The following is a 16,305-nucleotide window of genomic DNA, read 5'->3' on the forward strand; positions in this document are numbered from 1 at the left end:
GCAAATGTCATGAAATGTGTGTAGAGTGTAAGGGTAGCAAAAAACATTTATTTGTTCAATCCCCATGTTGAAAATGACTATGTGTTTGGCATCTGACTTTTTTTAACTATGTTTTTGTTTACTCAGACGGCCATTCATCGTTGCCCTAACAACCGCCGTTACATGCATGATCTTACAATCTCTAATTTTTTTTTTTCATTTAAAATTCTTTCCTTCTAGCTGATAGTATCTCAGACAAAATGTCTGCCCAAATTCAGACAGCTGAGTTGCTGCATGGCTGTTTCTGTTGTAATGTATTTCTGTGTGTGTGTGTGTGTGTGTGTGTGTGTGTGTTTGCTCGTGTGTGGCTTGAAACAGGAAGTGGTAAATACCGCTTTGTCAGAACATTAATTGTCATTCAAAAAAATTTGATGAACATTTTTTGTCTTTTTCTGTATCTATTACTGTATCTGCACCCACACATTATGAGGAAGAACTATTTTTTTGTTTTTATCCGTAGAACCTATAAAAATTGCAACAAAATAAAATTAAAATTCCTCTTGTCACATTGCTCGAGAGTCCGCAATCTCGCAGTAAAACATTTATTGTGTGCAATTTATGGGCATCAGGGAGCTCAGCTCCTTAGATTTAGTCACTAGGCCAAACATCCTATTCAGCAACATCCTATTGCTGGGATGGAATGATTGCTGCTGTCCAGCACGTCGGGTGGACCGATGGTCGTGTCGATCTGTTGCATTCACGCTTTTGATCAGCCGGTTATGTAGGAGTTGTGACGGGCCTTTACTTGTGCAGTTATTGCTGGCCGATTCTTCTTCGTCATGAAATATAAAAGCCTGGTTGAATCTAGTCCGGGCGGAGTGCGAATCGCAATGTGCAGATCAGCGGGGAACTTTGGGGAACTGGACGTTCTGTAGCCTCAGAGCCAGCGAATGTGGGTGAGATTCTGGCGACAGACACGGACGGATAAGAGGGTCGACCAGCAGTTGCATAAACAGCCAGGCTTGCAGCCAGCCAGCCAGACAGACAGACAGACCGGGATGCTCGCAGGCAGACAGATAAACAAAAAAACCCAAAACCCAGATAGAGACAGACTGATAAATGGGTTGACCAGTTGTCAGCGGTGACGCAGATGGACAGATACGCTGTCAGACAGACAGCACCCTGGGCGCAGTCACACATCCGGCTCTCTGCCGCGTGAGGCTGTGATTTAGCAGCAATTATCCCTCCCCGCCAAGGGCCCGTCTCTCAACCATAATGGTGTCTGCAGGGCAAAGTGCGCCGCTGTGTGTGTGTAAGCATGAACGTGTGTGTGTTTGTGTGTGTTTAATGAGGAACGAACATGCTGTTGTTATATTGGTCTCTTTATGTGAATACAAATCTTGGACGGTTTGTTGGTTGGTTTACGTGTACGTCTCGGTGGCCATGTGAATTTCTATGGGAATGTATAAATATTGAGGAATGTAGATGCTTGTAATCATGGATTTTAATGTCAGTGCTTGGAGCCTTGTGTGTTTACGTGTGTGTGTGTGTGTGTGCGTGCGTGCAGTTATCAGTGCTTGTGTTTGGTGGCAGGCTAAGCGGAAAGTCCTAATTAAACACAAATGTTTATCTGTGTAGCTTGCATACACACACACACACACACACACACACATGGCTGGCTGGCTGACGGAGAGTTCTGAACTGCTCAAAGCCCCCACTCACATTACATTTCATTACAGGAAACCCTCCTCCTGCCAGGACACACAGCCAGTCAGAGAGAGAGAGAGAGAGAGCGAGAGAGAGAGAAAGAAAGAGAGGGAGAGAGAGAGAGGAAAGGAGGTGGGGAGAAAAAAATCGGGAAATCATTTCACTGGCGCACTTTGATCTGTGCGCCGGGTTTATATGCCTGCTTTGCTTAATACAGACAAGTCATTCATTGGGGCACTCTTTAATAACTTTGTTTTTACAGACTTTGCCTTTTAAAGGACAAAACATAAATTGGCTTTAAAAACACACTCAGGGCCATGAAAGGGGACCAATATAAGCTGTTAAAAATCTGTTTTAATTTTCCTTCGTTTGCAATAACATTGCTTAAACCCCACCCGCTTATAGCATTTCCTCAGGGACAGCTCATAGCCGCGTGTAAAAAAGAAAAAAAGAAGCTGAACTGACTTTAAAGACGATATCCAGGTCCATCTGCCAACTTTTTGTTCTTTCACCACATCGCCACAGCGAGTGACACCATTCCAACTGCGCCAGGCCAGCATACGAGCACCATGAACTAATGCGTCCTCTGCCCCGCCGAGGCCCGCCGAGCTCCCGGCGTTAATGAAGCCACATTCCAGTCTCATTCTAACAATGACGGACATGGGGGACGGAGACATAGCCGAATGTCCTTCTACAGTGCACAGTTGTGTTACGCATGCAGGTGAAGCCACCAGTTTGGCCGCCTGTATAATTAATGCACTAAACGGAAAAAAAGTGTAAGGATATGAGTAACTTTAACAAGGTCAAATTGTGTTAAATCCCAAACTGCAACTCTAATGTGAAGTTCCTGGTCCTGCAGCGGTCAGGAACTTTCAAAACGGGTCCAGTTGTGCAGTTGTTCAGCTCAGCAGAAGAGCTAGTGAAAAAGTTCATGCATGCCTTGTTTGAAATGTGTTTGTGGTAACCAAGTGCACCCCTTCATGGAAACACTGTTCCTTTTTGGCAGTGTCCTCTTCAATGGACCCTGCCACACTGAAAACCTGTTTGAAGAAGGGTTTGAGGAACCAGTTTGAGGTCTTGACTAGGCCTTAAATTCTCCAGATCTCAATCCAATCAAGCATTCATTGGGATGTGGTGGCAAAACTCTTCTGATCCATGGACGCACCTTGAAAGATATGCTTGGTGCCAAAAACCCCAGTGTGTTTTCAGGGGACTTGTGGAATTTGTGACTTGATGGGTTGGTCTTAATGTTACGGCTAATTATTGTACCGGGATTAATGTCTGAAAATACACATTTTAACGTGTTTGCCTGCTTGTGGAGGTAGTATGAGCTGTGCTATGTTCAGTTGCCTGGATATAAATCACAGTTCATAAGAAGCACTAGTAGCGCTGGTACAGTAAGTGAGCACTGTTACAGAAAGCAGCGCGTTCATGCCGGAGCACGTTTTTATCTCAGAACGCTCTGTTACACGGTATCTGTACATGATGAGCACACCCTACCATGCAGCAAAACGTAATACCATCTACTCATACTGTACATGTACATGTGTGCTTCAGGGTGACTTTTTGGGCTCATGGGGATAATAGAAAGAAGAAAAAAAAAGTTATTTAACAATACGTTGTACTTGTGTTGTGTTGTGCCAGCCACCGTGGCATTTACATAGAAAAATTGGCCATCATATTCTGTTTACATGTTAGCTGACAACATTGCATGCTATGGGGCATGGCTGCCATGCTACTGCGTTCCTGTTTAAACACCCGCTGAAGCTGCTAATGTGGAGCAGGGTCGGGTTGGGGGGGGGCGAGGACTCCTGCCGTCTGCCTCCAGTCAGACTCGTGGGCTGCCACTGCAGACGTGCCATAAATGAATGACTGGCCTCATGCGTCTGGACACAATTATAATCAACATGGATATAATTACAAAGCTTATATCATTAGAGAGCTACCTAAATACAGTCATTTATGGCTGACATGTAATTGCCGTGGGTTTTTTTTTTTTTTTTTTTTACCCCCTCCCTCCTCTCCCCAGAGCAGCGCGTCGCTTACATGCTAATTGTGTAGGCAGAATTTCAATTTGGATGATAATGAGAGAATGGAGTTTCCCCGTGGCCCGGAGTTAAGTGCTTTTCTTTTCTGGGAATGGTTGTAAGATGAATGTGCGGAAACGGTGCAGACTGCATGGCTGCAGGAACCAGTGGCTGTTTAAAACCCGAAACCCAAACCCGAAACGCACACGTGCAAGCAGATAATGATGGCAGGGCAGTGTGAAAGTCACGCCTGTTTGACTGTTTGATGTGACGCTGCTGACAGGTGACCCCACTGATGCACATGACTACAAACGTGGCTTTTCGTGCTTTTGGGTCATCATCCTGAAATATTTTCAATCATTCATTATGGGAAAAAAATCAGACTTCCTGACAAATTGCTGTAGACCCCAAACTGCACTTTGAGGACCACTGTGACCACATAAGTGATCTGAAGGCTCCTTGACTTGTTTGTGCTATGCTTTTGATTGGTCATCTTTTGAATGTGTGTGTGTGTGTGTGTGTGTGTGTGTGTGTGTGTGTGTGTGTGTGTGTGTGTGTGTGTGTGTGTGTGTGTGACTGTGGGCAATGGAGTATCAAGACATTCTTGAGCTTCTTCCTGCTCAAACACAAAGGAACGTTCTGGCCCCCTCACTGGAGCCGTTGATGTTGTTTGGTGCCCCGAGGGACCCTCTTTGGCCCTGGGCTCCTTCAGGTGGTCAGAAGCAGCCCCCAGTGACTTCCACTTTTCATATTACATCTCCTTTAGAAGCACACAGTTGCCTGGCAACCGCAGAAGTACATACATTTCTTTTTTTATTTAACATGAATAATTACACATAGACCATGTGAATCAGAAAGATTCACCACCCCCCAAAAACAGAAATAATTCTCTTTTTTTTTTATAAAAAAAAAAACCTCTTTTTCTCTGTTTTATTTTTATTCCTTTAATAAATGAGTTTCCTTGATCATTTGCTCTCACATGCATTCAGGCAGGAAACATACCCAGAGATCTTGGCTTGATTTAGCCTGCGCTTTATGAATATGTAAGGCTGTCTAATGGGATTATGGGTCTGGGTGTGCGGTGTTTTAAGCACTTTCATTATTGTCATAACTTTTCAGTGCGATTTCACATCTCTCCTGAATTCCCCGTGGGGGCCGCAGGGAGGGATTAACACTGGGGGCTGTTTCAAGCTGTTGTGAAATCAAACACACGTCGGCCTTCTCGAAATTCGGCACTCTTCATCAGTCTCACCCTGGGGGAGCTCCGCTCATCTCCGAGATGCCGAACTCAAACAAGACACGCTGTTCCGCATGTCTCTCCTTTTCTTTTTGGTTCTGAAAACCCACCACTCGCTTCGGCATAATGATCTTTCCAAAGCCACATATTAACAAGAAAGGGCAATCATTAGTTTAATTATTGATAAATCGCACTCACCTGAAAAAGCCCCTCCCCTTTTCCTGGCTTCTTTCCCGAATGATTGGAGGCGGGGGGCTTCGGTTAGCAGCGCTTTTGATGAATTATTCAATCATTGCCTTTTTTCTAACTTTCATCTGACACATTTTCCACGGAGTTGGCGTCTAACGTGCGTGAAATCGAGTCCTGTTCTTTGGAAGCATCCATGTTGTAGGTGTTTTTTTTTTTTTTTTTTTTTTTTTGGGGGGGGGGGGGGGGGTGGAAGTAGTCGCATTTGAGAGAGAGAAGCTCCGCTATAAAAAGGGCTTGAGATGCATTTGAAGAGCAGAAATGTACGGTTTCATATCGAAGATGACCAAATGTGTTGTCGTTTGTGCCCCCTTCCACCCAAATTCTGGGTCACTTTGTTTGCTCTGTCCTCTGCCGTCCTTCGACTTCTGCCGAACTCCTCAACCATAAACACGTAACCTGTTGCCGGGGCGGTCTGTTCACTCCAGAAGCGGCGCGGTCTTTGGCGCGGCCACCGCCACGCGCCACGAGAAACCCCTGCAAGCGCTGTGGGCTTTTGTAAGCAGCAGCTGTTATCTGCGGCCTGCATGGCGCCCGCCGCTATTGACAGCGGGCTCTTGGGTGAATGACATCGAGTCAGATATGGCCGCGCGTATCGTGGCGGCGATTGTGTGTTTATGGCGGCTCTCCTTGTAGCGTAATCACGTATGTGTCCTTAGTGGAGGCGACGGTGTGACGGCTGGCTTGGGCTCAGGGTGGGTGACCTTGGACATTGATTGTTTGACAGTGTGAGGCCAGAGTGTGAGTCAGGCGTGCAAATGCTGTCTACCTCCACTGCTGACTGGTGGCGGGGACGTTCACCCGTGCTAGACGGATCAAATACACACTTACACACGCACACACACACACACACACACACACACACACTCTTTCTCGCTTTCTGTTTGGGTTTAGAGAGATGAGAACAGGGAAGTACGTCAGAGGGGACATTTCTCACCACTCAGGAAGAAGCCACTCAGTCATGGAGAGCAAGTGATGGAGAAAAGAGGCAGAGACCCAGAGAGGAAGGGAGAGGTGGAGCGAGGAGTCAGAGAGAGAGAGAAAAGAAGGCTGGAACGGACACTCTGGCCTCTCTGGACACTTGATGGTTACGGCCGCTCTGTACCCATGACCTGCTCGTGACCCGCAGTTCTTGGCTTCCCCCCGACTTCCCCCTGCCGGTCTCCTGTGGTCCAGACACATTATTCTGCGGTCGATAAGAGCGCGTTCCCGGTGAACACAGGCACTCAGCAGTTGGCGGGTGGCGCGGTGATACACAGCGCTGAAGAATGAAGTGTCACAACCTTCATTACCCGTCACTCCAGAGCCCACCGAACACACGCCTCCTCACGCTGAGCACACGGCCAGACTTCAGCTTCCACTTTCTCATTTCACAAACCTCCTCTGATGCCTCACTACAATCTCGCTGCATGAAGAAGAAGAAGAAGATGATGATGATGATGATATTAGTTTGTTATAATTAGCTCCAGTTTATCTGCTATTTATGTTTATTATATTTTGTCCAGTTGGGTCCATAAAAGTTTGGACTGTGTTCCAACACAAGGGACTACTTTCAGCTTCACTTAAATGGGTTGAACAAATACATTTCAAGGGCACAAATGTAATTGGACAAATTATATATATATTTGAAAATTAATGTTAATTTTTAATACATTGCTTTTATTCTTGAACCCATGAGCATCATGATACTCTGGGATTCTTTCTTTGTGAGGTGTTTACTGTAGTGACTTTCAGCAAATGAAATGCTTTCAGATCAGGCCAGTCACATGATTACTTGTCAAATTATTATTTTTTTTTATTGCCATTGTGTATTAAAGACTTGTATTTTCTAAACCCTTCCCCCAGTTTGGATGTGGAAACGCATTAATTAATTAAAACTGGGATGTCCATATTCATAATATGCACTGAAAAAAGTCAACACTGGCTAATCTAAAAAGCAGTAAAAGTAGAAATCTGTCATACCTAATACTTTAACATTACTTAAATATTTTTAAGTTTAGCCAGTGTTCACTTTTTACCGTTTATGGATGCGCTGAAAAAAGTACACCGTAGCTGTTGCTTGTTTGATGCGTTTTTTTCTCATTGCAGTAGTTAAAAAATATTAGTTTGCTTTTTTTAAACTAAGCTGTCTAATTTATGCTTATGTGTAAATAGTTTTTTTTACTTTACTATAATGCTACTGAGAGCAGGTTTGTTTGGTTAACTCACATTACGTCAATGTTAAAATATTAGGTGTGACAGGTTAATAACATTTTTTAAAGCCAGTGTTTCAATAAGCAGCTAAAATAACAAAACCTCTGTCCAGTTGTAACACCACCAGGGGAAAAGAGCGCAGCACAAGCACTCGACATCATGGAAGAGAAAGAATTTTACTCAAACGGAAAATAACGGCGCGAGGGCCGAAAACATACAAGCCATAAAAAAAGCGTCACATAAGGTCAACGTACAACTCGGGAGAGTGGTTATAGAAAAAAAAAGTACATTTACTTTAGATGTATATATGTATATATGTATACAATATTTTTACACTTTTTCCTTCCACAGATGCCACCGCCCTCTCTCCTTGCTCTTCTTTTTGCTGAAACGTAGACTTCAGGATTGTCCCCCACCATTACATATGTTATTTGTCCCCCACCATTACATACCTTATGTAGACAATAAAAGAAAAAGTGCAGTGATGAAAATGAAAACTGTGATGTGTGTGTGTGTGTGTGTTGGGGGTGGGGGATGTGTCTCTAATGAGATTCAGTTTCGTATACATGAAAAAAATCACCACATCACTGACAGCATCAATATTATGGTAAAGTTTACACGCATATTTTCATCAATATTTCATCCTTGCTGCGCTCATATGTAACGCATGCTACAAGAGTGGAAATGCAATATTAATACACACAACGTATGACCCCTCTAAAAGGTTGTGCGGTTCAGTTTCTCGATATTAATATGATGTGGTGTGCCTCAGAAGACAGATGCATCGTGTTGTGCTGTGTTATGATTTTCTATACTGTATTAAAAAGATGTGTGATTTTGTACTGACATAAAGTGACATTTGCATGGCAGTGCAGTATAAACAACATGTACAGTGCATCGAAGTGTTTGTTGTGTTGCCATGTTTTGTTTGCTTGGCATTAGTGTGGCATTGTAGGCATTTGTTGTAATGTTTGAGTTAGCCTTGTGGTACTTGTGTATTTCATGCATTGGTTTGTGTCACTGTATGACGTGTTGGTTTGTGCTGTGTTTGATGTAGTGTGTGTGTGCGTGCGTGTGTGTGTGTTAGTTGTCGTGTTGAAGATAGTTAGTTGTCTGTTGGCAGCAGCAGGATGGTGGCCTTGTGCAGTGCTGCGGAGTCACGGCCTAGTACAGATCACACATCCTCCTCCTCCTCCTCCTCCAGACCAGATAAAACCCAGACTACACCCCATTCAGCCTCAGCACGCAAGCGGTGTGTGTGAGGGTGTGTGTAAATATGGGCTGCTGTGTGTGTGGAGATGTGTGCTGTGGTGCGCTTTGTTCTGTCGTCAGACTATGAATATGTAATTTAGCATGCATGTGCCTGTGTGTATTTATGTCTGTTTGTGCGTATGTCTGCGTCAGTGTGTGTCAACACAGTCAAAGGGATAAGCTGGAGTCTATTTGCTTGATGTTTGCTCAAGACTATATTATAAGCAGACTGATATTGTATGAATATTACTTAGCAGTGTGTTTGTGTGTGTATGTGTGTGTGTGTGTGTGTGTGTGTGTGTGTGTGTGTGCACATCGGTGGGTGGGTATTTTTGCCAGGGTGTTTGTTGTGCCGTCAGACACTCTTATTAGATAAAAAGAAGTCAGGATTAGAAGTTCCCTGAAGAACCTTCCATCTCGTTCTGTGGAAAATTGATTTGTGGCATTGTAGGCATTTGTTGTAATGTATGAGTTAGCCTTGTGGTACTTGTGTTATTGTGTATTTCATGTCACTGTATGACGTGTTGGTTTGTGCTGTGTTTGATGTAGTGTGTGGGTGTGTGTGTGTGTGTGTGTGTGTGTTAGGTGTCGTGTCGGAGATGTCTGTTGGCAGCAGCAGGATGGTGGCCTTGTGCAGTGCTGAGGAGTCACGGCCTGGTGCAGCTCCTTGCGATACAGATCACACATCCTCATCCTCCTCCTCCTCCAGACCAGATAAAGCCCAGACTACACCCCATTCAGCCTGAGCACGCAAGCCCGGCGCGCCGCCGGTGCGCGTGAGGGTGTGTGTAAATATGGGCCACTGTGTGTGTGGAGATGTGTGCTGTGGTGCGCTTTGTTCTGTCGTCGGACTATGAATATGTAATTTAGCATGCATGTGCCTGTGTGTATTTATGACTGTTTGTGCGTGTGTCTGCGTCAGTGTGTGTCAAGCTGGAGTCTATTTGCTTGATGTTTGCTCAAGACTATATTATAAGCAGTTATATTGTATATTGTATGAATATTGCTTAGCAGTGTGTTTGTCTGTGTGTGTGTGTGTGTGTGTGTGTGTGTGTGTGTGTGTGCGCATGGGTGGGTGGGTATTTTTGCCAGGGTGTTTGTTGTGCCGTCAGACACTCTTATTAGATAAAAAGAAGTCAGGATTAGAAGTTCCCTGAAGAACCTTCCATCTCGTTCTGTGGAAAATTGATTTGTGGTGTATTAGTTGCCTGCCGCAACATTCGGCTCCTTCTGGAGGAGCCAGACCCCCCCAGGGGTCCCTCACCGGCCCGCCGCTGCCTGGCCTTCCTGACGCGGAGCCAGACAAGACGCTGCTGTCACCCACACACGGAGGCGCATGAGGCGCACCCGCTGGGGGACTCTCCGTCACTCACGCGCTGAGCGGCTACTGGTCACGCACGAGGGGAATAATTATGTAACATGTATTAGAAATGTGCAACTACTTCTTCTGTAAACGTAAATCTAGCCTTTCACCCAAAATTAACCCCTGTAATCAAAGTCTAAATGATCGACCTGTGTTTTCCTTCAAAAGAAACTATATATATATATGTGTGTGTATGTGTGTGTGTGTGTGTGTGTATATATTTGTTTGTTTGTTTGTTTGTTTGTTTGTTTGTTTGTTTGTTTGTTTGTTTTACAATGTTCCAGCAACCCAACTTTATGAAATGTTGAAAATCACTGCCTGAAATATATATACATATAATATGAATATCTAACTAGATTACATGTTGCTCTTTGGTTAGGGTTTTCTTCACATTCACTAACTGACATACATGCACACACACATACACACACACACACACAACGTAGATATTACTTAAGACAATAATTCTGTAACATACACATATACATAAATATTATGTATGTGTAACTAGCTCTTTTATAAGTCTAAACATTTGCCCTAAATTTGTTACCCTAGTAATTCAAACTTTTTTAAAAAATCCTTATTTGCCTCTCTCTCTCTCTCTCTCTCTCTCTCACACACACACACACACAAAATGTGTCATCTGTCTTCATATCTAAGTTTGCTTACATGCTGCTTATTGGCTGTGTCACAACATGTAGTTCTGTTTCATTCAATATTAAAATGACTTTTTTTGCACATTAGCCAGTGTGTCTAAACTAAACAGGCTCAAATGAGTTTAATGAATGCTCACAGAAAGAGAGAGAGTGATCCTGGAGCCTTCCACCAAACAGGAAATAAAGCGTGTAAATCCGTCACCGTCACTAATACATGGACGACTATAAATATTTGCACAAGCTAATCTATGGCCGCCATTGGATTCTTAAAGAGCGAGAAGAAGGGGGAAAACGCCTCTCTCGCCTTCTCTGAGGGCGAGCCAGGAAGAGCACAGGGCCAACAGCCATTAAAAAAACCTCTCAGTAAGTACAGCCTTGGCTTGGGGGCTAATGGCTTTGCGATGTTAAAAGGTAAAAAATGTGTTTGTCCTGTGCGCAAACAATGTCCAGTCAAAAGTGGGAGAGCAGCTGTGGAGATGTGGGGAGCATAACACGGGACGGCGTCCTCCATAAACATCTAAGAGGGCAGCGTATGAGATGTGTACAGTATGAGTGTGTCATACAGTCAAAGATTGATGGCTGGATTTAAATGGCGCTGAGGCTTGGTGCTGCAGATTGGGCATGTCCACAAACGCCACGCAAGAAATAAAATGATGGGGAAAAAGAACGTGCTGCTGGGTATGTAGCTCCTCCTCTACCAGCTAAAGCTTACCAGACATTTAAAAAATCTTAAATCGGCATATGTGGCGTGTACTAGGGCCTATCAAAACATAAGAATACTGTGGATAACTCCATAGTACAAGATGATCACATTTTACTATGGGCCTATGGAAAAGTTCATTTACTAGGGTTTGATAAGATTTGCAGTTGTTCTCTCCCTTCATCATTTACTCCATTTTACAACTGTGTCTCATGAAATTTTTTTGGAGAAATGCTGTTGGCCTGGTATCTTGTACTGTGGCTCCAATGCATTTATCATGTCTTGAAAGCCCTCATTCGTACGGCTATAGGTCTTTCACAATTAAACAGGCTAGACATAATGAAGATATTATTTCCTTGGCTCTTGTGGAGTTGTGAGTCTTTGTGCTAGCTGAAAACTGCTCGCCTACTCATGGTGCTCCTCCGTGCCGTCTCACTCGATCCGCTACACTACAATCTAGTGTTCATTTTGCAAAATCCTAATCTCTTGTCACTTTCGTGAGTCTCGCTGTAGTTTTAAATGAAAGTGTTTTAAATGAAAGAGAGAGGAGCTACATTAAACCAATTCAAAACTTTGTTACGGTTCATGGTACATTTAAATCGATCCCGGCATCAGAGAATCAATGCACTCACACCTTTTAGATCAAAAGACGACTTGATTGACGGTAGCTAACTTTCTAAGAATTTTCAGCTATAACCATCAACAAAAAACTACAACATGTTTCTTTTTATGTTTAATTAATGAATGGAGCATACGTGAAGGTTTACCCTTCTGAATTGAATTATGAAAGTGAATTACATTTTCTTGAGTTCCGCTATTATTGAAATAAAAGTGTTTAATTTTTGTACAGCTGTGGAGAATCTACATTAACAGATAGTTTCGTTTCTGTCATTGTCTGTTTCTTTCAGGAACCAGTGCGGGTGAAGTGTCCCTACAGGGCTGGAGTGTTGGCGGCTGCAGATTACTCTGCCGAGGGGGACGTGGGTCCGGGGTGGGAGGCGAGGGGGAGGGGGCCGCCCAGTTCCACATGGCTGTGAAGTTTTGCGGGTTTCTGGTTACCCGAGGATCATTACTCTGCTTTTACATTCCGCGCTGTAATTTAAAGCAATCCACCCAGGAATTCGGTGCAGTCAGCATTCACTCCTACCCCTCACCCCCCTTCCCACTCCAAACAACGGGTGCAGAAGAGTGGCAGCTTTAACTTCCCTCCCCCCTCTACCTCCCAGGTCCGCCTCGAAAGGGCCTGCAAAACCGCAGCCTTCATCTTCGGTTTAATGCTATTGAGACACATACATTGAGGTCCACGTCCAAAAAATCCCGATCTGGGGCTTGGCCCGGAATTCTGCGTTCATTAACACCTCACTGTGTTCGCCTCTTCATTCAGAACCAGTCTGAAAATCCCAGATTTCCTCTGCCAGTAACAGGCACATCCTTTGATGGAAGAGAATGAGAGCAGCATCTGGATTCATATTCATTTCCAGCTTTATTCAGCGTGATTTCTTTTTTCCTCTGGTAGGATTTAAAATTGAACAAAGAGCTTGTTAACAATGGCGTTGCTCCTTTATGGGTTTCAGAAAAAAAACTGTGTTAACTGTGTTGTAATTGACATGTCAGTGATTGGTCTATTGGCGCTAAACTGTGAAAAGTGGCACCACTTCCATCCATTTCTCCATTGCTCTTCAAGCCTGAAAGAATGCTGAGCTGCAGTCTCAGAAAGAAACTTTCTTCAGTCGAAGCCATTTAAAAAAGGAGGTTTAATAAGTGACTCGGTTGGGGGGGGTTCGGGACTGTTTTAATTAAAACGATTTTTCTCTTTAACCTCCCTGTCTGCTACACTTTACTGTTTTATGGGAACAAAAATGTGCAACAGAATGAAGAAAGTGAAGAAATCATGAAACCCCGAACGGGTGTGGGAGATTTCTGCAGTTTTTTGATGAATTCTTCTCCTCCCAATTTCATGTCATTATCTCACATGGCTCCGTTGGCTACAGGAACACTCGTGATGCGACGCTGGGGTATTGGCTTTGGTATTAAGAGAGCTGTATTTATTCCAGGGAGGGTTTAAATCCTGATTAATATAACTGACAAAAACCGAGTAAACAAGAAACAGATGAAAAACTCAAGTAGGATGTTAATATGCTGCTCTTTTGTGTTGGTGTGTCTGTATGAAACAGGTCATTACATTGGGTGGTTCAGTCCAGTTAGAAATTCCTTAGCCTCCATTTTTTTTTCTTTGCTTGTGCCTGATTGCAGGCAAAAAAAAAATTGCTCCAGTAAATTTCCTTCAGACTGCGTTGCATTGTGCAGCGCACAAACTAAACATTACTTAACCTTGTCTTGGCCAATGTGTTTGGAATTAGGGACAGAGGGGAAATTAGACAATGGTCCTGAACGTCTGAGGAGGGTTGTTGTAGGCCACGAGCTGTGGGTCTGAGCACTTCAAAGTGAAAGTTGTAACAGCACAGCACACACACACACACACACACAAACACACATCATTCACGCCACCATTGCAAACAAGATTCCAAGAAGCCATTCATTATCAGTGAAGTGCCTCCAGAGTGACTCACAACCTCCCATCCAGCTCCCTGTCTCCTGCCCATTTCTTCATAAGTGTTCCCAGAACAAGCTGAACCGCACTCGCAGCCTCGGCGGGTCTGGGCCCAGTTTTTTTTTTTGGGGGGGGGGGGGTTCTCTTTGACTCGGAGTAATTACCCAGCCACCCATATCTCTGCAGAGTGTGCAACCTGCCGGTATGTTAGCATGCAGCGGCGTTTTAAACGTTCGCGGGCGCTGCCGACAGTGCGTGTGGCTCCCAGATCGACATTCCTATGCCCGGGCCGCTTTAGGGCCGCGTCCACTCCACGCCGGACTGGAGAGGCAGGAGCTTTCCTTCATTACGCTCAAAAGCAGAAGGATTTACAAGTGGCACTCTTTTTAACAGGAAAAATTTTGTGTTCAGTATAAAACACCACACGCCAAACCAGTGGAATAAGAGTGATAAAAGTGAGCACCCCCACCCCCACCCCCATGCAGACATCCCCTCCAACCCCACCCCCTGCCGGGGCCATGCAGACAGACGTTAAAGGGCCTTATCTCTCCCCCGGAGGAAGACAGGAGACGGAGGAGGGAAGGGGCAGGGCGGGGTCTGTGGGCTGTTGGCTTGGCGTCTCCCCGAGTCCTGTATGTGCTCAGCGCATCCCCCGCCCCAGGGCTGTCTTGCTCCTGTACTAATCCAGACCCACAGACCACTATGGCCCTGTGTCGAACTGCCAATGAGAGTGTGGGCCCAAAAGCGGAGAGTCTTTGTGTATCTGTACCCGACAGAGTGTGTGAAAATCAAAGTGAAATCTGTATTTCTGACATTTTTTTTCCCTTATCAGATTTACCATGAAAAATCTATAGCAGATAGCACTCTTTGAACTTGTGTTTTGTATGGCCAGCTCTGACTGGAGAGGCACCGGATGCTGGCTTTAACCTCTATTCTCTTGGCAACGAAATGTACGCTTTCAGGCCTACGTACAAAACAAGGGGATGGTGTGACGGCAGGATCAGGGATAAGCAGTGCTACACGGTCTAGAGTTTTCTTTAATATTGCTGTAGCGTCATTGCAGTGGGAGCACACTGTATCTGGAGCCTGGCTCTTGCTGCGCTTGCGGTCATGGCGTTTACTTTGGTTTTTCCTCACCAACAGAGTCCCTTCAGCTGCATTAGCAGGCTGTAGGGATTACTGCAGGCAGGGCGTCGCTATGACGCTAATGCTCAGGAATGGAGTCCTCAGCCCATTCAGAGAGAGGGAGAGAGAGAGAGGAAATAAGACTCCTGTTTCTGTGCAGCCTGTGGCTGTGGTTAAAATGTGACCAGAGGCTGCCTCGTCCTGGCCTTATGGAAAGTGGGCAATGCATTGTGGGAAGCTATCAGGAAACTGGCCCTTGAGAATGTAGGTCTCTTCGGACAGTGTGGTCAAAGTAGGCTTACTGCAGTAATCCGCTCGGCAGACACTCATATGATGGACAACAGGAGGAGGCACAAGGGCAGTCTAGACATGGCCAGACTGTCAGCCAGGGACAGAGTTCCTCATCCGGAGCTGCCAGGACAAAACTGTGCCCACCATTTACATTTACAGCATTTATCAGAGGCCCTTATCCACAGCAACTTACAATCAGTAGTTACAGGGGGTTAGCAATTTAGGGTTAAGTGTCTTGCTCAGGGACACAGTGGTAGTAAGTGGGATTTGAACCTGGATCTTCTGGTTCATAGGTGAGTGTGTTACCCACTAGGCTACTACCACCACAGATGAGCCCAAACCGAGTGGGTGCCGTCCTGCAAGCTTTACAGCAAGAGCATGGGTTACATACATTTTTTTCATAACCATATTCATAATTGGTCTAAACCTGCACTAAGCATCATGGGGCTTTTTCCTAGACCTTCTCAGGACTTACATAACTATATAGCTGAAACAAGAGAGAAACCACAAGAAACCACTGTTGAGGATGCCATGCATTATACAATTGAACAAGTGCCATGATTAGGGCATAGCGCTGCACTTAATGCCAGTTTGAAAATAATGCTCTATTTTTTTGTGTGCGTGTGTGTGTGTGTTTTTGTGCACATGTACTGTGCATACACAGGCTGTTAATGAGACAGGAAGGGGAGTCTGTAGTTATAAAACTTTAAAAAGGAGTGCGAATGGCTTCTTTCCACTTATTTATAAAATAAAAAAAAAATAAAAATAAAAAAAAGACCATAACCTCCATGTAAGTTCTGGCATTGCTAAAAGAAGCAGTTAACAGGAAGCAGAGACATTTCTTCCTTGTTTTGTAACTGCTGTAATTGTTGGATCACTATTGCAGGTCTCTTTAGAAGAGAAAAATAACACATTGCTTCCTTAAATGAAAGGTCATAGATCCTACCGCTCTGATGTCATGATAGAAGCCGTGGGTCTT

Source organism: Denticeps clupeoides, chromosome 3 (genome assembly GCF_900700375.1).
Source record: "Denticeps clupeoides chromosome 3, fDenClu1.1, whole genome shotgun sequence".
NCBI lineage: Eukaryota > Metazoa > Chordata > Actinopteri > Clupeiformes > Denticipitidae > Denticeps > Denticeps clupeoides.